The sequence below is a fragment of the Rhopalosiphum maidis genome, chromosome 4 (genome assembly GCF_003676215.2).
Source record: "Rhopalosiphum maidis isolate BTI-1 chromosome 4, ASM367621v3, whole genome shotgun sequence".
Taxonomy (NCBI): domain Eukaryota; kingdom Metazoa; phylum Arthropoda; class Insecta; order Hemiptera; family Aphididae; genus Rhopalosiphum; species Rhopalosiphum maidis.
The window spans coordinates 6,229,739-6,257,722 of record NC_040880.1 but is presented as its reverse complement, the minus strand read 5'-3'; the positions used below and the strand labels follow the sequence as shown (position 1 = coordinate 6,257,722).

The window sequence follows — 27,984 nt, the reverse complement described above, 5'->3', positions numbered from 1 at the left end:
TTTTTATTCATCGCAGACACAAATATTGAAATATGTTCTTTTTTTAGACGTTACTTACTAAATAAATATTTTCTTAGCCTAGTTTTTAATATTATAGTAATATGACAAAGTATAGAATATTTCTTATTTTATTTTTACAGCCGAGTCCGTACTCCACTATATATTATCTATCTCACTGCTATCCTTATTAAACCGCCTTTATCGCCAGATTCACTTGGATTTTGGTTGACATTTGGATTATTCACATTGTATAAATCTCCGAAAAATTAAAAAGTCTATTAAAGCATGATTTCGATCACGAATATTGATAAATTATTTAGTAGTTCGAAATTCGTGAAAAATTTCGTTTTTATCTTGAGAATTAAAAATTTAAAACAAGGTTCTAAATAAGTTTTCAGCATATATAGGTACACGAAAAAAAGAATCTACCGGAAAACTAAATTGATTTTTTATAAGGGTTTCAACTTCAAATGTTTACTACTTATACTTGATATTCATCCATAAAATAATTATTTCTCCTCAAACGGTTTTTAATATTTTGTTTTATTAAAAAAAAAAATGACAAAAGAGTAAAACCGTTCACCAAATATTACTATTCTCATTATAATATGATACAATTTTTAATTTCTTTTAACTCTTTTTGAGCTAATTGTACGTATGGATGTTTTTAATTTTTTGTCTAGAAAACAAATTAATCTGTGATAAAAATTATTAAAAATTTGGTTCGAGATCTCATATTATTGCTCTTATATCTGATCAAAAAATATTAAAACTACAAGGGCAACATTTTTTTTTTGCATTTCTTATTTTAATAATTACGAAATTTGTCCCAAAAAATTGCAAATTTCTTTGTAGTTAAAGAAATTTATAAAAATCGGGGATATTTCAATATTTGATCATACTGATACTTATATCTATTTCTAAGGTATAATAGTAGCTAGTTTAGTCAGAGAGATATTCATGTATATGTATATATATAGGTATATATATTATTATACGGGTAATGACAATTTTAATACCGCGTATAAAAAACGAAATGTTATTAAAAATCATTTAGTTTATGATGTATTGTCTTATATATAAGATTATCGTTGGAATGTTTATTTTAGAAGGTAATTGAAGTGTTCTAGAAAACTATTTAGGGTACATTCTTCTTTAAATTAATTTATATCTTTTAATAGGTTACAAGAGATACCGCATAAAGCATTTTGTGATGTTTTTGGAAGTTCTAGGTTCCTAACTTCCTCGGGAACGTTTTAATATTTTCAGAACTTTATTTTTTATAACTGGAATAAAATTTTGCCCAGTGGGATAGTCAAATAAAAATGAATATAGTCATATTTATACCTATATAATAATAATTATGATATTATACTTCTATTTTACTTATTTTTGTAGACACATAAATATTCTTATTTTAGATGTTACTTATTACAAAAATATTTGCTAAGCCCAGTTTTTTATATTGTAGTATTATGAGTTATATTAATATTAAGCAATGTTATATGTGTTATCTGCATTCTGATCGATATTCAGGATATTCGCGTTGTATAAATCTTTAGGATACTAAAAAAACTTAATTAAAACATCATTTTGGTTTTTAATTGGTTTTATAAATATATGTTTGACGAGATATACCCCTATTTGATCTTTCTTCGTGTTTTTAAGGAACTAAAAATTTATAATTTTTCCAAAGCCCTAGGCATGCTAATAATTTTCGGTATCTTCAAAATGAACAAATCTCTCTTTATTTAAATAGTCATATGCCTAAAATATTAAAATACATACCTATCTATTTAAAAAACCTAGGTTAATTATTAAATTCTCATTTTTGTTTTAAAAAAATATCTGCCAACAGTAAAAAATTATTCACGTCAGGCGTCCTTTGTAAAATCCACTATTTTCTAATTTTAAGTAAAGTAATTTTTTTAAAAAAATATTTCGAATATAAAAGCGCCTCGGGTACAATAGGTCTAAAGAAAAGTTTATTTTTCAAAAAAAAATAGATTGTATGTTAGGTACCCTTTCACTACGCTCTGAAATCTAAAAATATCCCTCGATTTGTTATGAAAAACCACGTCCAGTGAATCTCGTAAAATAACCAAACAATACAAAGTATGATACTGGGAATATAATCCAAACCTTTATTTTACTTCTTTAATCATTTTCATATTAATACCTATATAAAAATTTTTATGCTAATAAAATATGTTTTCATGGATATTTCAAAAATTAAGAGGACGTCGTACCCGCATGTGTTGTCTCCGTCTTACCAAGTACGACATAGATAAAATACGATTATCTATGCGTCTAAGTATAACTCACTCAATTTTGATTCTATAGAGTAAATATATCTATTATAAAATTAAAATATGACAATATTTCGAAGGGCAAGACGAGTTTTTCTCCATTATTTCTAATATAACGTTCATTATAACCGTTTGGAATTAGCAAAAATTTCAAAATGTTTAAATTATCTTTAACTATTCAAAATTTTAATGTTTTAAAAAAAATCATCGTCTTGCCCTTCAAAATATTATCATCTTTTAATTTTATGATAGGTATATTTACTCTAGAACCAAAATTGAGCGAGTTATACTTAGACTGCGTAAACGAATTTTACCTATGACGTATGTGTCCGACGTCCGCTTAAGATTAAGTTTTATTTTTTATAATTTTGCGATTTTTGTTTGACAAATTTAAGTTTGAAAACATAATAAAATAAAATGTTTTAACATAATACCATAATCAAATTAATAACTAATTTTTGTTTGATAAATCTTACTATTTTTATAACCTTCAATGGCTTCAATGTAAGTTTAAGTTTGTTTATAGTTGGTTTTTTGGAAATATATATTGATAATACATTTGAGTTGTTGGATATTATAATTTTCATTTAAATTATCAAGTTCAGATGTTATAGTTGTACGTTAAAAAAAACTGTACTGACCGAAAAGAGGATTGCCCGGTATAATTAATTAAATACTTGGTATAAAACTTGATTAAATAATACCAAATTTAGGCAAAATATTTAATTGATCCGAGTGATTGACGTATCAAATGCTTTAGCTAAATCTAAAAGTATTGCAATTACTTTCCTTTCATCATCAAGTGCAGAATAAATAAAACGTGACGCGTTATATAATGCATTTTCCGTACTTAATCCTGGTCTGAATGCAATTTGATTTTTAGACAGAAGTTCGAATTTTTCTAATAATATGACAAATCTACTTTTTACAAAATCTGTAAATAGATACTTAAAATGTTCACCAAATGTTTATATTAGTATTATCTATTTACGGTATAATATTAAAAATATTTTGAGCTGTTTATAGTCAAGAAAAATTACATATTATTTAGTAATTAAAAATTCATAAAATGTTTAATATTTACACTAAAGATCTGAAAATTCAATAAAAGGTACTAAAGGTGTTGCTTATTTTGAAATTAAAAATTTATCGGATTTTAATAATATTTTTTATGAGTATTCGAAGCTTAAATTTTTACAAAATTAGAATTCAGGGTGTAAAATAATGATTTATATATTCAAACAGTTTTAGATTTTTATAATTCAAATAATATATTCTAATAATTTAAAAGTATTAATTGTTATTAAAACATGAAACTCCTGCAAGATTTTTATATTAGCATTTTCTATGCATATACTTTTTAAAATATTTTGCATATTCGTAAGTTATTTATAGGTATGCATTTTAAATATTTAATTTTTTTTTAAAATGTTTATCAATAAATGTCCACTCAATCAAAACGTTTAAAAATGTAATATACGATTACACATAACACATAAGTATTTCTTCTTCTATGTTAAAAACTTAAAAAGAAATGGGTTTTTTATTATAAGCGCTTGAAGTTCCAATTTTTACAAAATTCATTAAAATCACGAACATTTTCAAATTACTTTGTAGTTAAAAAATAAAAATGCATAAAATGTTTAATGTTTATATCAAAGATTTGAAAATTCAGTATAAGATTCTTCACAATGTTTACGTATAAGAATTATAAAACAATTCGATCATAATTAAAATATATATATATAAGACTATGTGTATTTTAATTTTTTACGAAATTGGATATTTAAACGGAAAATAACGCATTTTAATTTTTTTTCTTCTTTTTTTCCCAACGCTTTTGTAAAGTATTAGTGATTTTCATTTTTGATCTCTTAAAAGTACCAACTAAATCTAATCTGTTATCTAAGAACAGTTAAAGTTGAAGACCCAACCATTTTTACTGATAGAAAAAAAAAATCAGACATTTAAAAAAAAGATATGCATTATTATAAAATCAATACATTTATGGTATTTTACGATTAATTTACGTTTTAATACGATATAATATTATCCAGTTAATATATTATACATAATAAATTGTTTTAATTAATTTGGATCTTGAAATTTGAGTTATTCAGTGCATTTATGTCTTTTATTTTACTGACGGCATATAGTAAAGTTACAATAAAAAACACACTGTGTTTTACAGTGTTGAGACTTATCTAGATAAATTTATTAACTATCTATTATCTTATCTAGATAAAAATCTAAATGTTATCTATTTATCTATCTTAGATGAAAACTCCAGTCATCTACTGTAATTTATCTAGATATTTTTTTTATGTTGAAGAAATTATTTTAACTATTAATATTATTATATTTATGTTTCTGCCGTTTCTGGTAGTATACCTATACTATTCTCGTCCGTATCGCCGCCGTACGTCGACGATGATGATCGGCCTATAACAATTTCTATTATAATATAATATTATTATTAGTTATTACTCTTTAGTTTATAGCGTTCGTATGTTGGTTTTTTACGATAGTTAAATTTTGTAGCGGATTATATGTAATGTGTGTATAATGTAGCGTAAATTAAAAATGCTCATAAATCACTTGACAACTGAATAACCATAAAAAACCAACGTACAAACACAAATAATCTTCTTACCATAAAGTCTTATAATAGGTTCATTTACTCTAATTTTTAAACTAACGGAGCTAAACGTGATCTGTTGAGCGTAAATTTGCTTTTTAATTTACGTTGGTTTTCATTTTAACAATTTTGTTGTAAAAATTTAAGCTTCTAACAAATATTTTAATATTTTTACTAATAATAAATTTAAAATTGTATAGAATTATTAGGGACTTATGTTAAATTTAATAGTGAGTATATTACATGGTAGTCACTCAATTTTAATAACATAGGTATTGTTTTAAATTTGTTGTTAACACCTAATTGAGTCTACATTTCTACAACGATAGGTTTAAACTGGTCAATTGTGTCAATTGCGTTTTATCTTTTATCAGTATTTTGAATTCCTATTATTATTTCACTTATATTATTATATTATTTAATTTGATCAATTAATTCATATTTCTCAGTGTTGATTTTATTTTGATTTAATACATTAAACTCCGACTAGCCAACTCATAATTAACCTCCGAGTGTTTTTGGATTGTTGTGATCGACATCATCTGACTCAGGTGCCCGGATTAATAAAAATACAAAAAAAAACATATGTCAGCGTTTAATTATATATATATGTATTAAGTATAGAAAGAAGTTGGTGTTTACTCAACATCGTGCTATTTTTACGATTAGTGCACTTAAATTCCATTAAGAAATAATTAATATTATGTTTTACGAGTTTTATTGAATAATAAATGCGTGTACTAATGAAATATAATTAAATTTCAGATGATATTGATCTTGACAAAACTTTCTAATTTACCCGTATGTATTTGAAACTAAATAAATACAATAGTTTTAAAAATAGCTTTTTTGTTTTTTATGGATATGCACATTTTTTAAATTTAATGTACCTTTACTACAAAATTAATTGTCTTATTTCGTTATTTATAAACTTCTCCATAAAACATACAAATTAAAAATTTCTAAAGATTCTTAAATATTTTTTTTACAAATAATTCTATTAATTCAAACATTTAAATTGTACATTTAAATATTACAATATTGATTAAAAATCTGTTTCTATGTAAATTATTTAACGAATTTTAAAACAAAATATACCTATACCTCAGATTATTGAACCTTATTCACCATCACATTTGATCCCTAAGGTGTTTGTCGAGATTCTGGTTACTTGTCCAGATTAAAAACAATTTTATGACTCTTCTGTTTAGTTTTCAACTATTAATCAAATGTGTGTGGTTTTAAACTATCGACCTTTTAAATTTAAATTTTTAACAATAGAAGAAATGTGTGCGGTATTGAACGGTGTAAAATGTGTGGTTATGACGACCGTCAAGGATTGTGTATAGAAAATAGTAAAATGTGTAATTACAATGATTGTAAGAAAAATAATTATGTTGGTTTTTATTAAAATATGAGTACCTAAATATTATCATATTTTTAAAATTCTTAAGAATAAATTGGAACTATGTATTATACATTTTTTTTATGTTATATATTTTTATATTATTATTACAAGGTATAAGGTATTTGTTAACTTTATTTTTATTTTTAAATAAACATATAAGTTAAAATTTAGCACAATCATTACAATGACCTACTGAATGACATACATAACATAAATCTAAAAATATATAAATATTATATGATTTATCTTTTATATAATTTGAAACATTTTTATATGTTTTTGTTATATTTTAATATACTATAATTTTATTATAATAAAATGATGTATAGATAAGTTACTTCAATAATGAAATATTAAATAGAATTGCAAAATAATATTGTTTGTCATTTGGATTTTTTTCCTTACAGTAGTTAGTTATCGGGTTAGTGAAGTCTTTTCCTTTTGTTGCTGTAAAATAAATTGCAATTAGATATTCCGATTTTGTATGCTGTTATATTATCTCATAACAAGCTTCTAAACTAAAAAACTAAAAATGTCAAATATTTAAGGAGCCTCACTAGTCGCTATACTGTCAATATTAGCTCAAAAGATCTTAAGTTTTGACAACATTAGAGTTAGTTTACGTTGTCCGATCTAAATTATGAAAAAAATTCGAACTTAACAGACAATTGTCTTGACTGTACGTGACATTTTTTTTAAATTAAATCTTATATAATTATGAAACGTAATTGAAAACTTGAAAATAACGAAATTTTTCAAAACATAATTTTAATTAAAAACGGAAAGTGTTTCGTTGGATCTACAGTCGTTTTTCTGCTGAATTCAAATATTTGTTGAGAATTAAAATCAGACAACGTTAACTTACTTTAACTTTTTCAAAACAATAGACAAATTGTTGCGAAATTCGTTATAGTGAATTTTATATAATTATAGGATTTTTAACACGTAGATAAGCATACGAGAGTGGTATACGTCTGCGGCTCTAGCCGGTGCGCGATAACTTTCGTGGTGTGGTTAACAATATTGAACAATTACCAGTAAATAAATAATAAATTTAATTTATGTATTATGTAATATGTAATAAGCACCCAACTATGCAAATCGCCAGAGAACTTTTAGTATAACCATTAATCAGTATACAAATATCGTATGTTATATCATAATGATGCGCAATACGTTTGAGTGTCGGATCATACGGACATCAGCAAGTTGTGACGGTCGTGTAAACTATAATTATTGTTAGTGTTTGTGCCCAGATCACACTATAAGTTTATTTTAATAATAATTTATGAAAACTAGAAGATTATAACTAAATTAAAGCAAAAAATAATATATTATCCCCCGAAATGAAAAACACAATTATAAATATTACAATTTTATACAATTTTAGTATAAAACCAATATTGAAATAAATAGCTAGGTAATAATAGGTAATACATTTTTTTTCAAGAATTTTGAAAATTAATTGCAGTCGACAAAAAAAACTCATAATATCTACAACTATTTAAATTATTATTAATATATAAATATAGACGGTTTTAAATAAATAGACAACAATTATGTGAGATTTATCTAATACTATTATTTTAGTAGAAAATACATTTATTACGAAAATAAACTTACCTAGGTTACCTAGAATAAAAATTACCCAATAGTAATGTATAAGTATTATTATATATTTATATTTTATGATTAAAAAGTAAAATCTTTTGATATTTTTGCAACAAATTTACATACAAATAATGGGAGACCAATTTTTAAATTTAATAGTTTTTAAAAGAAAAAATAATTAATCTTAGTTTGTAAACTAATGTCATATAATATTTATTAACACATTATCCACGACTTTGTAACATAAAACTATTAAAGAGCACTCTACAGCTCATACAAATACAAAGTTATAATATTTTTATTTGAAACACGATTGCGGACAGAATTATAAATTGTATGTTCGGTTTATCGTTTGGATATCTTATGTGATCAACAACTACACCATGGCGGCATGAGTTTACTGGTTAAATATACCGCATATACTAACTTATATATTAGGTTAAGTACATTTAAACCGCGGACTACACAATATTAATAATAATATAAATACAAGACTATAAGTGATATTTAATGTTTCTATAAAGTATAGAATATTATGATTACAAAAAAGTGTTTAAAATAAAACTGTAGTATTAGAAATGTTGTAAAGATTAAAATAGAAAGCGCTTAATAGTTAATAATATACACATTTATATCCGATTTAAAATTGGTCCAAATCAAACAAAAACGTATTCTTTTCTCTACACAAACCGATTTTCAAGTATTTAAACTTCTAAAGTTCTTTTTTTATCACAATGGTTACCAAATTCATCTGTGTACTAACATACCCTATACCCATTATATTATTATCACATATTTTTATAATATCCTTAGGTTCATTAAATCGTTATATTCAAAATTAAAACTAAAAAAACAAATAAGTATATTTGTTGTATTATTACTATTATTTATGTTTTTTTTTTAATCCAATTGTCTAATAAAAACTACCCTAAATGTTGCAAATAAAATAATTTTATCTATCTCAAAGTATGAATCAAAATAAGATATTTTTTTAATACATTCAGTCAAAATCTAAAATTTTAAGACAAGTTTTATATATAAAAAAAAAAAACATTAAAGATTTTTTTAATAATAATTATAAAATAATACATACTACTTTGTACTGTAAAGGATAAGGATTAATAATTATTTAAATAATGTTTTTTATAAATAAATTATAAGTATATGTTTATATTATAATTAAATTAAGAAATCTAGATTTTGAAGAAATAATTATTTAAGATTGTTTTAATATTTTAAAATATTCACTTATTCTAAAATGTAATAAATGTAATTAATTATTCATTAATTATTTTTTATTATATTAAATATGGCTTAGTCAAAAAATAAAAATATAAATGAAAACTACTCTTTTGAAAAAGATACAACTATATGACGTGTTGCCTTCAACAGCTATAGTCTAGTAATTCTTATTAGGACAACAATGTAAACTGATAATATTATTATGAAATAGTCAATACAAACTAGTTAAACAGAATAGTGAAAATATATTTTCTTTTTGTTATAGGTGTATAATATAGTAAACACATTCTGTTGATTTTAAATACTTAAATCATGTGTTTGGATTAGAATTAAATACATTTTAGTGTTCCAAATAAAAATAAAAATCTAAATCTGTTACAGACACCGTCATCTACCTTCGCTCATCTAGGCATATAATATCAAATTTATTAATTATTTTTAGCTATCATTTAAAAAACAACTTTTTAATTCAGCTCACTTTAAAATGGGACAACAAAATATATTTGTATTTGTCATATGATTACTCCAGAAGACGAGGAAGTCAAAAAAATAAAAAAACAGTAAAATATCATAGTGAACTTAAAAGGTACTTACAAATTTTTTCTGCAAAAACATATAATATAATATATAATCACAATAATAATACAGTTATGTATAATAGCTTAATGCTCTCCTATCGCTTATGAAAATGTTTAAATTCTGATGTGTGGATATTAATAATAATATAGACTATATTAATATGTAAATATTTGAGATTATTATTAATTAAAAATATTTTGTGTGTTTTACATTTGAAGATACCTATGTAGAATGTAGATTAAATATTTAGTTTGTGGAGTACACATTTTTTTTTATTCTAAACATTAAAAATAATAGTGATTGAAATTTTCATTTTTAATAGATTTTTTTAACTCCAATATTTGTGAGTTCAAATTTTTATTGTTCTATAAATAGATACTGAAGCTAGGTAATTGACAGAGTTATTTGTGTTATGAGGCAAATTTGAATATTGCATGAAATAAAATTATAAAACAATACATTTTAATAATAATAAAAATGATATAAGTACATACGAAATGTATCTAAAAAGAATGTAATAAATAATAAATAATAATAATTAATAACTGTTTATAAATTATATTCAATGATTTGAGTATAAAGATTTATATTTTAAAACAATAGCTTTTTCAAAAATTTGTATAATAAAAAAAATGCGTATCATTAATATAAGTTAAACGTACTATCAGTTTTACTAGTTGTTAATGTTAAAGGCTATTTATTTGCATTCATTATGGAAAAGGGAATACTTAAAATAAATACAAAATAAGAGGTAAATTCATTACTGTGACAATCTGACATTACATTTAAAAACAAACGACAAAAGTACTATAATAGTTTTTATTTATACGTATTGAGTCGTTTTTGAATTAATCTATTATGAAATATATATCGCGGTAAAAATAACAATTATTTATAAAATATAGTACGAGAAACAATACGTTTTTTAAAAAAATAATCACAATATAATAAAAAAACTTAAAAATTACGTACTTCTTATTGCTTCTATATAAAATTAAAAAATATATATAAAATTAATTGATTTAATTGCTTAACAGTTAATTAGAATATATAATATAACTTATAAAACGTATGAGAATAAATTTAATTTACTCTTTTAGCTGTAAAAAAATCGTAATACTATTTAGTTGATAACATAGATAATAACTATTTGTCACACAATATACAACTATATTTGATTATGATTTGAGATTAAGATTAATAAACTATTTAACTATTAATGATAAATTTACAAGTTATTATAATAATAATAATGTATAATTTAATTATTCATCAGTGGTTACAAATTATGAATATGATTTATAATATGTAGTATCTTTATATCACTCAATATTAAAAATTCCAATATTATTTGTGAATATAAATTTAAATTATTATAAAAATATAATTGATAACTAGATATAAGGCTGACTAGCACTCAAAATTTATTATTTTAGTACTAAACTTCCACAATATATTGTAACCATTTTTAAAAAAATTTTTATAACAACAACTTTATTTGTAATTTACAAGAACGTTAAGAATTTCAATTTTTAATACAGTGTGCTAGCGTGACATCACATACACGGCATCCGTGTTCTGTACCCTTCAAAACCTTTTTGTTAAATTAAATAATAAAGCTCATAAATATTTACTTTGGTTTCCTATAAGAACAAATGTATAGTTTCTAATTAATTGGATAATTTTTAGTAGATCTGTTATTATATTTATAAATTAATTAATTTTTTGAAATTAAGTTTATATTTCAATATTCTTCTGTATTGCGATTGTGTTTAGTTTTAATAATGGCTGCCAGTTGTGTATACGCTCGATTAGTGTATACCTCATACACGTTCTCAAATCTTAAATTGTTATCAGTTGAATCCAAACAAACTAAAATGCCTATTTGAAATCTATATAAAATTAATTATAAAATTAATTTTGTTTGTTAAGGCTGTTGAAAGCGGGTCGTTTTCTCGTTTTTCGTGTATTTAGAATTTAAACCAATAAGAGGAAGAAAAATTTACCCAACAACAAAAGTCCGATATTAATTTTGAAAACATATTTGAATTCCTTTTTTCATTTTCTAGGTTAGGTTAGGAAATTGATTTAAATTTTTTTTTTTTTTAGTAACACTAAAGCAAGGTGAATTTTGAAAAAAATATTATATATAAATATAATTCATTTTTTGCTATAGTAATTAAACAATACGAAAAATCGAAAATCCATTTCCTAAATAACCTTGAAAAAAGAATAAGGAATTCAAATATGTTTTTAAACTAAAAATCGGACTTTTGGTACTGGAAGAATTTTTCTTCCTTTTTTTGGGAATTTTCATGTAAAAACTTGTTTTATCACTAAATTTAGTGACGCGAGACTGCGCGTATGTACGTCACTGATTTCCAAGAATCTTAGCCCTAGTTTATCTTTAATTACATAAAGTGTTCGGGAAACTTACGCACACTAATGATCAGTCACAATACACACAGTTACATATAACTCACGGCGGCTATCAAAATATATTGTCTAAATACGACCCCTTAAAAATGATTCGCTTTCAACAGCTCTAAAACAATTTAAGACAGTTTAGAGCATTTTTGTATTTTTTATTTTTCTCTTGTGAATAGATTTGGCTGTTTTAGAAGACTATAACTTACGAATTTATTTCATTTTATATACATATTAAATGTGTATTTTGTTTTGTTTGGATCCAAAATTAAATTTTGATTAGGATCTCTAACGTATGTGACGTTACACTAATCGTCCGTATTATCAGTATTTTCACAGTTTTAATTCATTAGTGCCTACTCATGTTTTTAGAAAATTCTTCCTATCGATGCCTACTGTATACGCGTTATTATATTTACAACATATTGAACAAAATAAATGTGACCTGGACTAAAAAGGCAGATTTTAATAATAAATATCACATTCCATGTCTCCACGGGATAAAAATGTCCATAGAGCATTATTATACTACAGTACCTACTAATGTGAAATACGAATTGCGAACTGTATAATTTTTTGTACAAAATATATAAATTGTTCATGTACAAGTCAAATTATATAATCCACAATGTGTATAATAATCACTATAAAAATCTCGAAATGTAAAAATTCAACTTATTATATTTAAACTACCGTTATACAGTTTTACAGTTTTTACATAAAAAAATAATATCCATTATACATACTATTTTACATTCAAATTAATTCAAATCTTTTGAAAATGTAATTGTGCAAAGTAAATTATAATATGAATAGTTGCAAAAAGTTTCAAGTCTTAATAAATAATATTTTTGGTATTACTACAAAATAACTAGATCTATTTTTGTAATTTCCAATTTTTTTGATCTATCTATACTACATTACTAACATGACTTATTAATATGGTAATACTATTATTTTACTATAATATTAAGTAAGATTAGTGTTAAATTTGATAGCTCAAATTTCAATAAGAAAAAAATTAGTAAGACACGTTAATTATAAAATAGGTAATATAAAAATAAAAAATATAGGTATATAAAAAATCAAATACGTACCTCTTTTACTTTCTATTAAATAAAATAAAATAGTATTATATTATTGTATTGTTTTTGAAAATAATTCTTATTATTATGATAATTCTTGAAAATGTTAAATAGGTACTTCCTATGTTTTAAAAATACAAAATATATAAGTATACCAAACAAAACTAGTAGGCATTCAAATTTTAGTTAGGTATCGTCAATAATTTTAAAATGTTAACTGTAGATTATAGGATTAAATATTAATACAAATTCAATTATTATTTTTAATTAAAACATAACTTTAGTATACCCATACCCAAATCAAAAAAGTTACAAATAAGTTGTAATTAACTCATAAATTAAGCTGAAATCTATTTTACGATTTAAAGATTACTGTCTTCTAGTCTACTGACTAATAATTTATGTTATACTAAGCAAATTTTCTTAGGTTATAGGTTAAATACAGATATTTATAATATGATTAACATTTAGAAAATTCAGTTGTTACAATAAGAAAGATGATACTTAAATCAGCCAACTCTACATTTTTAAAATATCATTCTTTTAGTCAATGTATTATAGCTTATTAATGACGAGTGAATGAGAGAGAGATATGGGAGATAGATTCCTCCCTAGCCTTTTTTTTAGTTAAAAAATTGCTGTAACATTAAAAAGTTATTTCATATCCTCATCCTTAAGAAAATTCTATATACACGACACGCCCCGTAGCTTATAGGTAATAACTAATAATCTATTTTGAAGCAAAATTAATTCAGGGCTTTGCATCCGACCCTTTCATTCGGTTTTCAGATGCTGGATGTATTTGAGTATTCAAACATCAGAATAGTGATTTTAAATAAAATTTTGGATGTTATATTAACTGTTATTATTTGGATTCATATAGTTTAATACGGGTGTTCACTGATCTGTAGTCCATAAAAACTACAATTTTTTATTTATGACTGTCCCCCACTCCCCCAAAAAAATTCTCAACATTTTTTTAAATAATTTATGTGTTATTTATATTATAATATAACATGAATGTACAACATTTGTTTAAGTCTAAACTCGGTTTGATTTTCGGATTGTTTCAAGAAAAATATTTATTAAATTTACTTATAGTTGATTGTAAATAGTATTATTAATATTAAAGTTTATTGTTAAACCATTTACAAAATTGAACTAACCTGTAACCACAAAAATACATACACAATTATAAACCACATGAAGATTGTAAAAAACAAAATGTTTCGGGTTAACCAAAATGTTTTATTTAGGATTTGGTTAATTTAGGTGTTTTGAAAAAAAATCATTCGGGTTATATTGGTCTCGGGTGTTTGATTTTTTTAAGGGTTTTTAGGATTATTACGTGTTTGGGTTAATCCGGGTGCAAAGCCCTACAAATTATAATACAGTAATCTGTAAACCATTACAGAACTATACAAAACCATGTATAATAAATAGTTTAATAATACTATTGACTATAAAAACACAGAAAATACATACGTAGATACGCTAAAATTAAATATGATCAATTGTTTACAATTAATTGATTAACTGAAGTACATTTTGTTTTTTTATTATTATTATTGAAACTATTTTCACTGCGAAGAAATTTTTAGTTAATAATATAAATATTTAAGTATGCAAATATGCAATTAAAACGTTTAAATTAATAAAATTAATTGTAAAAAAGTAAAATAATGATTTAATATCCTATCAATAGTTACAAAGTATAGTTACTTTAATAACCTTTGGAAATTTATGATTGCTTTGTTTTTAGAATTTAAGAGTTAAAAAAATAAAAATAGGTGATATTTAAAATTGTATTAATTAAGTTTCATATAAATTACCCGAATAATGTGTAAGCCTCCAATAAAAAGTTCTGGTTTTTTAGACTATTGAACACTCGTATTAAACAATATTAACCAGAATAATAGCGGTTAATAACACCCACACGTTTGTTTAGATTTATTATTCTGGCGTTTGAACACCCGAAACATCCAGCACCCGAAACCAGAAACCCAAATAAATCTCCGCGGCACTAGTGCATTACTATGGTTACCAATAAGCATTACCAATACAAACTAATTTTTGTAAACGCAAAATTAAATTTTAAACATTATTTTTAGCTCAAAATGGACTGAAGGCGATAGTTTAAGATTTAGAAGTGCTAAGCACACTCCTTGCAACCCAGTGGCGGCTCTAGCGGATGGGCCCAGGAGGCCATGCAAAAAAAAAAAGAACAGGCTAATTTAATAATAATATAATATGTATAATATGATACGCTTATATTATTACAGTTTATTATATTATATTATATTAGTTTATTAGATATCATTTAATTATAAATTCTCATTAGTCGTTATCTTATATTTTCGCGTAGTACACTAGTATGTAGTATTGTAGTATTAAAAAGGTTTTCCGATAGGGACTCTCGGATTTTCCATATGGCATATTTCTAATTTGGTTGATTTCTTATTGTTAATATATTTGACCGTTTGATGACTGTCGTGTTTAGACGTTCAGATTAATATCGTTTTAAATGTTTTAATTTTGGTAGTTTCATTTTACCACAGCCATTTTACGCGAGCAGACGACCAAAATAGTTACCATTATAAAAAATTTAACCTCCGGCTTGCAATTTGCATTGCATTGATACGCATTATTTCAGCATATTAAATTAAAAATTATTTGATTAATTTCTTTACTCTAAACTCTTTATTTCATTTCAATAAGTGTTTACTATATTATAACTTTAGAATTTAGATTATTAAAAAAAAAAAAAAATGTTTTTATAATTAATGTTTTTAATGATTACACTAAACCATATACCCATAACCCTATTGTATACAATAAAAAACGATTGTGAACGAAATGAACGGAGAAGGAATTAAGTTTCTATTATTAGTATGGAATTTTGACAAATTTTATAATAATTCTAACTTCAAATGCTAAAAATATATAGTATATATTATGTATTTTAAAGTTTTTTAAACTACTGTAGGCTATATTTTTACCTGCGTTATACAATAATTTCATATAGTAATATAATCAATTAAATATATTTTTATTTTTAACATTAGGCATAATATAATTATATAGATATAAATTTCAGTAAAACATCAATAACTGTAAATGTCTTTAATCTCACTTTAATGAACAATTTTAAAATAGCATCCCAATTCCCAATAGGTATTTTTATATTTTTGGAAGTTTTAGTCAAATTGAAATTATATCAAACATAATATGGTCATATAAAAATCAATAACAGCAGTAATAACATAAAATCATTAACCATTAAAAAAAAAAAATCATAATATGATCTCAGTTTAGAAAAAATGTTAAAAGCAATAGATAATTATAACCTAATCTAAACTTGCTCTCATGCACATTCATCGAGGCATATCTATAGATATAGATAAAGTGATAGATAGATTTGCTAAAAATGAAAATCAAAAATTAGAATTCGTTCTATTTTATAAAATGTAATTATTATATATATATATATATATATATTTATTTTATGTAATATTTTGCACTAATAATTAATGTGGGTAATATATGGCACTAATTTGAATAAATATATTATAAAATATTTTTAAAACAATTGTGCGATGTTTATGGCCCCTCCGCCAGAATCAAACTTTAGAGCCGCCACTGTTGCAACTCTTCGCGTGCGCCAATGGTTATTTGCTTTATTGTGTGTAAAACAAAATATATAAATAAAAATACAATTTTTTTTGTCGTAAAGACGGCTCCAGTTTACATCATAAGTCAATTGTTTGATATATTTTTGTATGAAATTTGAAATAAATGACAATACTGCTGATAATATGATCCAAAATCATTATAATAAGTAAACCTTAACAACTACAATGATGTTTCTGTGTTTCACACCATTACAGTATTTATATTTTAGTGTTACATAATATAAATGTATACTACATCCTAGACGGCCAGACATATAATATCGTTCATTCTGTATTATCACGGACACATAAATACTTGATTAGATTTGTGAGATAGAAAAGAAGGGGGGTCTGAATTGGCAATAAACATACAGCGCCGAAGTGGTTCATTTAAACCATAATTAGTGGAGGAGGTAGGTAAATTAAAAGTGGTATATTGACGAGTGAAGTGAGGAGGGACATTTAAAGAAATTAGAGAGAGAAGGCATGGTGAGTCAATCTGCCCATTTTATAACTTGGATAGAAATTTAAGGTTAATAAAAAAAGACCGATAATAGTCGTACCTAACCCAAAGTGACTTTTGCCCGAGCAACGCAGGGTGGGACAGCTAGTAATATCACAAGTCTCTGTTATTAATATTTTTATAAGCCACAGTAATATTAAAAGAAGTACAATATATCATCTTTCGTTTAAACATCATCCACTTTATGTAACATCTAATTTTAAGATTAAATCTATAAAAATAAATTGGAGCGTTGAAATATATTTATACACCTTGAGCGAATCATTGTTATAAGTTCAACAAATACATCCATCGCCTCTCCAAATGTCTAAAAGTAATATACATACTTTATATAAAATATTAAATAATTATCATGAAGTTTCGATTATTTTATTTTTATATTTTTATAGACTAAGTTCCGACTGTTTACATCCATTACAGCGAAATAATAATGATTTACATAGCATAAATCTAAATCTAAATAAATATTATATAATTTAACTTATATTATCGTATTAAAATATTCGTAGATTGTTGATATTGATTATACATTTCAATAAACCATTCTAGCTTCGTCTTGAAACAAAAACACTAAATAAGTGTGATCATTAGTTGTTATCATATCTATACAAAAGCTTGAAATCAAACCATTTTGTATTTGTGTATCTGTAAAATAAATTAGGATTAGATTTGTAGTTTGTGCGATGATAAAAAACCTTTAAACTCGTATACTTTTTTTAAAATACTCAATCTGCTTACAAAATAAAACAATGAGTAATAATGATAACATAGAAGAAAAAGTATAACACACACGAATCACATGAAGAGGAGATATACCTCAAGGGTGATACCTAGATATTGGGTTGACAGGTGAAGTAGAATTGGCTTGTATCTCGTATACTTAAAGATTAAAAATATCAAATGCCCAACACAAAACACTCCAAACTCACCAATTTTTATCAGTCCTTTAAGATTTGTTTAATTACTCCCATTACTTAAATTGGAAAAATCTTTGAGGTTATTCACGTCTCACGCATTGTAATTTTACGTAAGAATATAGAACACTGATGTACAATTAGCGCTACGGTCAATCCTGGGAAAGCATATCTGGGATCATAGTCTCAGTCGGGATATTATTACTTAAACTTGAACTAACATCATTGATTCGAATAATTTCTTTGTATTGAGATATTATGTATTTGATACCAATTGTAAAAGCATTCAAACACAATATTTTTATTTACACATATTTTATGTCATATACATACCTGTCATAAATGATCGGTAATGCCCTGACATAGCTGCAAACATAATTTTACATGATGAAAGAAATTTATTATTGATTTTACACTATAACTGTAAGTGGGTATTATATAAATATTTATCTATAATAAAATAAACCCAATACTCGTATTCGAAATTTTTGGTTTAAAAGTATTGAGAGCATTATTTTTTATTAGTTAAATCAATAACGAAATATCAAGATTACATATTAGTCATAAATATTTTAATCTTTGAAATTCTGATTTTTGCAATATTCGTATAAATCACAAAAAATTTTTATTTCATTTTATGGATTAATACTAATTAAAAAGATAATTTTTATATCGATGGCGTTAGAATCCAATATAATAAGATTCCACTATTGGTTTTGAAGCTGTTTCATTTTCCATGACGTAATTATTAATAGTAAATTTAGGTGTTAAATCAGTATATTAACACACCAGTAGATGGTATAGTAGTAATCATAGCAACACAATGATTATATACACCTTATTGTAAAACCCTAATATAAAACATTAATAGCTATATTATATTGTAATGTTTATTTGACTTGGTTAGAGTATATTCCAGTTATAAGTGAGTGAAAAGATTATTTAACATAACTCATTTCCATGGAATTTAGAATTGTTCTGTTGTAAAATATGAAGTTATTAGTTATGAACAACATATTTTAAGAATTATTAAAGTCAAAAATTAAAAAATACATTATAAACACAACGTAATTAATAACATACGTACTCATAAGTATACTCTCTAAAAAATAATAATTGATAATTTAATTTAATTATTGATGGTCATTGTAAATAATAAAAATAATAAACACACGCATTTAAAATGTTCAGTTATAGACCAAGGTAAGTTTAAAATTAAGAAAAAAAAATAACAACTTAAAAAGCCTAATTCTACAATTTTATACTTATGTTCATAGTAAATAAGTAAACATTAAAGGATGGTCATAAATTATAACTTATAATCATAAAAGTAATGAGATGAGACACAAAGCATTTAAATTCAGTATCAAAATTCTAACATTCGATAAAAAAGATAAAAAAATAAATACACTTACTCAGATTACCTAGAATACAAATTATAAACATAAAGAATAATAAATAAATTATACACTATAATTCAATAATACAATCAAAGAATGGTGATAAATGATAATCTAATATAGTATTTTGACTTGCTAATATTTATGTGTAGTCGGTATTTTACAACAATCTACTGATCGAGGACTATCAATTTTTAGAATATCGTTTGCACATCGAAATGATGAGGTTTTTTCAAACAATTATTCAAAAGTTGTTTATTGTTAACCATTTATTCTATTATTGAATTCGTATTTAATACGTTCATTAATAGTTTCTTAAACCATAAAGAGGAACTTTTGAAATACCTACAATCTACCAAAGTTAGCTTAACAGATTTTTATAATCATTTTTACGACTATAAAGAGGTAATATTCTCTGAGTAAAATAAACTTTACAACATTTTGTGAAGTTCGTAACTTTTTAAAATGCCAAAAATATAACATCAATATAATGTTAAATAAACAGACATTTTAAAATTCACTCTTATCGACTTAGGACTAAACCTATAGAAATAATTCAAGAAGATTAAATAAAAATTATAACTTACTGTCGAAAGCTAGAATAAATTTAAAAAAAAAAAATTAATATTTATGAAATATTTATAATTTTTTTCCATTAAGATTGCAGATCGAAATAAAATTTATCTTCACGTGATATTCATTATACAAATAATATTGAAAAATAATCGATATAAATAATAGCTACCTATTAGTTTTTTTTTAAATTAAAAAAGTTCATATTAATCATTTAAATTTTTATCAATAGATAAACACATAAATATTTTGTTTATATATATATATATATATATATACATGTAAATAAAATTGAATGTTTTATCGTATGTTATATAGGTATTAGAAATAATCACTTACAAATGTCGACTAGATTAAAAAAACATCAGGTAGTTATTTTTAGGTATGAATAAATATAACTAAAATTAAATTAAATACTTATATTCTATAATTAAAGCTCGGATGTTTATGACATGGCATATTTTTTTCAGCGCTGTCAAAATTATATCGAAATATGATATAAATTCGATTCATGAAGTCTAGATTATAAATAAGCAACCTTTTTTGCATATTTGACATTTTTGTGCATATACATATTGATTATTTCTAGATTTAGTGGCGTATTTATAATATTTTTTATATAATATGAACATAACACTTTATACGGACGGCTATAATTCGTTGGTAAACTATTATATAACTATTATATTTTAGTTTATTAATATCACGAGCACTTCCTAATTTATAACATTAAATGGTTATAAAATGTTTAATCCATAACAATATTGTATGTTTAAATTTAATAAGAAAACTTTCAAATTAATTAAAATATAAATATCAATAAACTAATAAAAGTATATAAAAAATGTTCCATACCACCTGTAAATAAATAAAAAAAAAAAAATTAATAATCATAATATTTTTGTTTAAGTATCAAATCAAGTGCTATAGATTCTATAGTATAGAAACTATTTATTAGTCACTAATTGTATATATTTTTTAATTTTGTAAAATTCAACTATCACAACTATTTCAAAATTCATAATATTAAATGGTGTTATTTTATTTTATTCTCGTCCATAAAGTATAAATATGCCAAAAGAATGAAGAATCGAAAGCTTTTTTGGGTAAAAAATATGGTTTAATAAAAATAATATTAAATAAGAAAATTAAAGCACAAATTATTTAACACTTGTCTAGTCACACTAAGGTTGTTATTTGAATTGCGTTAAAAGATCAAGTCAGGAATGTAGTGGGCTAATCAACTAAGCGTTAAATAGTTGTTATATAGTCGTGTTGATGAAATAAAAATGACAAAAATATTTCAAAGTTTTTTTTATTGAAAATATTTCAGTGATTTTGATTGAAAATTATTCTAAGTAGTGTTTTTATTTTTTAAATAAAAAAATTAGACTAAATCCAAATGTCAATATTCTGATGTAAACTGGTGCGAAGGTGCTTGCGCCAACTCTGGTAATATCACACCTATCGGAGTCCTCTCCGGGGCTAGTAGGTTTCCCCCCGTTCTGTTTTCATGTTCATTATGGCCTATCCCAAGAGTCATTACATTCTAATAACGCTATATGCGTTGCCGTCCAGGTACGATAGACACCTTCTTCCCGTTGTCTGTTAAATGTTTATTTCTACGTCGTGGTACCTCTATAATTGTACGTTACATTCTTATATTACTATAATAAATCGATGATCGTTATTTTAATACTTATATCTACGTCACAGTATAATTATTATGTATCATAATATTATTAATATAGGATATCAAGAAATATACAATTATAGTCGATGCGAAAATGAGCTAAATACAATATATTTGGAAAAGGGTACGCTATAGGCTTCATCTGTTATTCGTTTCTCATCTATAATTTTATTTCTAATAGATTTATAAACAATATTTATAAAAACGAATATTTCTTATATACATTGTTCAAGAAAACATTTAAACACAATTAAATAATAAATATCTATCAACTAAAAATATTTAAACAGTTTCATACCACCTGAAAATTAATTAAAAAAAAAAAAAATTAATAATGATATATTATTTTTCATTAAATATCAAATAATGAATCTAATAAGCTGAATTAAAAATGGTAGATAATGCTTATGTTATATGTGTACGTATTAATACAATCGTTATAAGAAACTTTTTTAAAATTTAACTATCTACAATAATCATAATATGCTGGTTAAATAATAAAACAAAAATAATATATTTTGTAGTCTTAAAGTTGTTATAATATACACTTTTTGGGGCTTAAGTGATCGGAGGAAATAGTATTTAATAGACTCTAAAGTTTAAAGCATCAAAACATATCTTAGAAGATTAAATTCATCGGGAGATAAATTATGTATAGGTACTTTCACTAATTGTCCCAATCAAATTATTTTTGCAAAGACAAATTATATAAAGTTGAATTATAAATAATAATTTATAATAATATCATTTATTGTTAAATTATGATAATTATTAATCAACATAAAAACTACTTACATATATTCACTGTAAAAATAAATGTATTATAATAGTTAACAATATGTTTTTAATATTAATTTTTGGCGTATTCTTGATAAAGTATCATGATTTAAAAAACATTTTGATAAAATATTTGAAATTTATAATCATCACTGGTTTCTAATTTCACGCGCGTTCGACTAACTCACATTACAACTCAATATTTTCTGAATACATAATGTACAGTAAATTAGTAATGCATTGATTTAAACATTAAAATAAAAATAATATAATAATTGTAATATAATATTCATTTTTTTAGAAATTAAAAAAAAATCGATTTTTGAAAACTTGAATTTCATAAATACTCTAATTTTGCTATATTTTTTATTTTTCACGATTCTTTAAATTGTTATGGTAGTGTATTATATAATCCCATTTCCTACTAAAACTATCATGATTGCTATAGATAGAACTGATTTATTAGTTTGAAAGTATTACATGAAAATATCATTGTCTTTCAGTCATAATCTAGCATTTAAAAGGTTTTTAAAAACACATTCAATATATTATATAAAATAATAATATGTTTTTATTAAAAAAAAATTAATACGTACTTATTCTAACTGTAAACAATATAATTTAATTTAATTATAACTATATAATGATAATTATGTTTTCTATTAATAGAGTATAGTCATATGTTTATATTATTCTCAAAGTAAAAGAAATATTTTATATTGTTGTACATTTTTCAGTGACAATAAAATATTGATTATTGTGTCATATATTATCATATGTTGTTGTTTAAAATAATATCACTTTTTATTTGTCATAAGGTCATTAAAAAAATGAGAAAATAAAAATATTTAAATCAGTTAAGTATTAAAATAAATATAAAAGATACTTACTAATATCATCTATAAAAAAATAAAATATGATGTATCATATAAATCAGTTATATTTTTATATTAAGCAATGATTAATTTACAGAGAAGTTACAACATAAATTTTATGTTCAGTCAGTATTTTTAATCAATTTTATAATATATTGTCTATATTTTTTATTTTTCTATCTATTCTTATATTCCCGAACCACAATGTTTATTTATTTACAAATAAACATTGCGTAAATGTGGATATAATTTTTTTTGTTATGGGGAAATTTTTAAAATATATATATTTTAATAATTCAACAAACAAAACAAAAATGTACATACTAAATATATCTAAAAAAAGTATAACAATAATGAATAATTAAACAAAAACTCTATTATGAATTTTAAATAAGAAACTTGTAAATTAAAACTAAATACATAATTAATAGCATTTTTACAAAAAATGTACATACTACGTATATCTAGAAAAAAGTATAAAAATATTTAATAATTATAAAAAAAAAAACTATTGGAAGATTTTTTTTTAGGAACTCATAATGATAGAAATGTAATAGATAGTTTTTATTTGTATAGCATTTTGTTTTATCATAAATCTATAATGTTAATGGTAAAGATAAAAATTGATTAATATAGAGGTGTATGAAAAATTAATTTCATAAAATATTATTTTGACAAACAATACAATTGAAAAAAATACGTACTAGTCACATTGGTTTCATTTGACATAAATTCATCTATGATATATAATGAAATTAATAAATAGATCATTATAATATGACGTGATAGTACTAGAGTAAGAGTAAGAATAAGAGTAGCTTAATCTACGTTTGCAATCTTCTTATCTTCTTAACTGTGATGTGATAACAGCCAATCATATAATAGAATGTAGAGATTGGTCATTATATTTTATTCCTCACCCATATTGTTTTTATTCATATCCATTCATATCAATTTCCCATGGGCTATTTTACATTAAAACATTTAGAGAAAATGTAGATTCACAACTATTAATCCCGAACCTATAAAAAACCACAAGAACTACGTAAACACTAAACTCATTAACTGTTGATGACTTTTTAAAACTTATCAGAGAAGTATCGTGTGCCTGTGACGTATCATATCAACAAAGTTAAGTCATAAGTTGTAATTCCAAAAGCGAATGACTTCGATGTTAGCCTAAAGTAAGCTAGATCACACATTAGTTGACCTCTATGGTCTTTTAACATTGGGAACATTTTGGTATGTCTGCCTCTCAGTAGTACTAGATAATTTTACTAAATTTTTTAAACGTCTCTGCTATATAATGCCATTACGAAAATATGTGTGAATAAAATAATGACCGAATATAAAGTTCATATTTGGAAACAGTTACTTAAGCTTAAAAATATTCTATAAGTGACCAGTGTACCTATATCATTCACAATCAAATTCCACTGAACGAATTAAAGCGTTTATCATATACATACATGTACATTTTAATTGGACTTTAATTCATATTCAATTCTAAATTTAAAACTTTAATATGTAATTGATTATTCTCCATTATTATTAACGATAAACTTTAATGATATTTCAACGAAAACATATCCCACTATAACACTTGGCCCCACATACTGGAAAACATTTCAACAGATATTGGAAATTAAAATTAATCTTACTGCATCATTAAAATAAAATATAAAAATTGACAACGCAATTCATTCACAAAAATAATTTAAAATGCGGCGTTAGAGTCATCGCTAGAATTCTGAACTAATAAACCGCATAATACAGTCCTTCCTCATCATATTCATCAAATTTTCTCTAAAAAAAAAAAGACACGCTCGAAAACATTTATAAAAATAAAAGGATATTTTATTTTGTCCGCTAAATAATTTCTTGTACGTAAATCTTTCAATATTGCCTATTTAACGTTTAATATAATAAATAAATATCATGATTATATATAAATACAATCGTGGCATCACCACTGTAGTTCATCGACTTCCCAACTGTGTATATATCTATAAAACTATTGGTCGTGTTGCACTGTTGCTGGGTCTATAATTCAATAATTGTGAGAGTATGTACATAATACCTACTTTATCATAATACGTAAATTGGTAAACCATTACACAGGTATATAAAATCACAAACATATTGAATGAATAACTTAATACTTTTAACAATAATAATACAGAAAATATGTACGTACTTATATATTCTAAAAATAAATAGGATTAATTATTTAAAATTATCAATTAATAGAGGTGCATTTTTATTTCATAAATTACATAAAATTTATCGCAATATATTGCAGTATTTAAGTGTACAACTAAAATGTTTAAATTTGTATAATAAATAAATTGTAAAAATAAATATAGTTTATTACATCGAAGAATCTCGGTTTTAATTTATGATTGTTATATTTTTGGAGAATAAAAATTACGGAATAAAAAATGTTCTGATCTACATAAAATTAAGATATACACTCAACTACAATAGACTGCATTTTAAATTGTACTTATTTGTTTTCATGTAGGTAGAGGTACATACTTTCATAATCTTTTCTTCTATCACTAGATTTTTTTCCTGAAATTTAATTATACTAGTGTAATATTCTATTTACATCATTATTTAATACAACTCGTGTATCACATTAACCGTCCCTTTCTGTATTTTATGTGTGCTAACCTAGGTATAAATGTAGAAAAAATATGATAAAGAAGTTTTGAAATAAAAGTTGGTGTATTTTATAGAGCCAGGAGTGGGTAAATCGTTCTAAAGCCAACAATCAACAGGTAGATTATAGCAAGGCTTTGAATTCTGCTTAATTTATTTTTAGAGCCTTTCAAAATTCGATCACCAACCCATTAAAGTACGTAAATAGTCTAAAATTTTGTATTAAAGTTATATAATTTTTTATTTGATTTTTTTGTGTAACAGGGACAAAAATTCGAAATTCCCATAAAAAAAAAATATATAATAATAATAAACGCGAATTATAAGTTATGTTAATAACTGCATCTCGACGCCTCAAAGCAGCATATATTTTATTTTGTTGTCAAAAGCAACAGGTAAAAATCACTAAGTACATAATATCTAAGTATAAATTTATATATACATATTAATATCAAGCATGACCAAAAATCTTAACTTGAAATAAAATATAATTTATTTTAATAACCTTGTTAGTCAATGGCTATAACTAATATTAATACAATTTAAAGAATGATGTAATTATTGCTTTGTGAATTACTATTACTTACCTCGAAATCCAGCATGTGTCTTCAACATATCTAATAAATTTAATAATTATTTGAAAATATTTTTGACAAGCCATAAATAGTTTAAATATTTCATGGATATCTTCATTGAATGAACCATAAATGGGCAATAAAGCGTTGCAAAGTTTGTTATACCATAAATTTTGTTTTAAGGACTATAGATTCATTAAAAGTTTCAGTAATGCCTTGTATAAACGGTATCGGCCGAACTGAATGCTAAGCACTGTGACATATGGTTTATTATAAATATAAAATAACATTATACCAATACATTTTCACGAATACTTTAAAGAATTAAAATTAAAAACATCCAATAATTATTTTTATGTTCACGAGAAAACAAAGAAAAGCTTGAAGCTACAAACATGCACTACTGGAAATATATTTCTAATTAGTAACTATAATAATTATTTATGAATACAACAATTTCACTATAAAATTAAATCATCGTCAATCAAAAATTTATTCAAGATTATTGTTTTGGTGAAATGATCAATTGGTTTATTTAATAATCTCTTATATTAACCATTATTTAAAATTCCAAAACACAATATATGTTAATCTTATAATTATTTTAATAATTATTATTGGGTTCTAGGTCACTTTGTACGGTCGAGTATTAAAACTGATGCAAAATGCGAACATTTTGTACGGTTGGTTAAAAATCATAATAGCAAAACGCGGAGACTTTGTACAATTATGTGTATAAAATATATAACCAAGTCGTTATATCATTTGTTCGAAACGTAATTCCCTTTAAGAATTCATTATTGACAAAAATCTAATTCTGGTGACAATATTAAATTTATGTAATTAGCATCCAAAAAAGGAAATAGCAAATTTCGAATTTTTAAATTTTCATTGGTTATATTATTTATGACATGTAGTTTTGAAAAAAAATTTTCAAAATGATTTTATATTTATATTTATATTATATAAATTTTTGGTTTACTTTTTAACATAACCTTTGATAATATAGTAGTAATTAAA

General features: G+C 23.6%; 1 long non-coding RNA gene across 1 annotated transcript; it reads right to left on the bottom strand.

Moving 5' to 3' along the window:
- Window positions 1-17,895: 17,895 nt before the first annotated feature.
- LOC113549701 lies at window positions 17,896-20,729 on the bottom strand. The gene is made up of 6 exons (XR_003404947.1): window positions 20,720-20,729; window positions 20,395-20,403; window positions 19,823-19,831; window positions 19,495-19,509; window positions 18,741-18,773; window positions 17,896-18,138 (listed from the first exon to the last, which is right to left on the bottom strand). It is a non-coding gene; the product is annotated as an uncharacterized LOC113549701 (long non-coding RNA).
- Window positions 20,730-27,984: the final 7,255 nt, after the last annotated feature.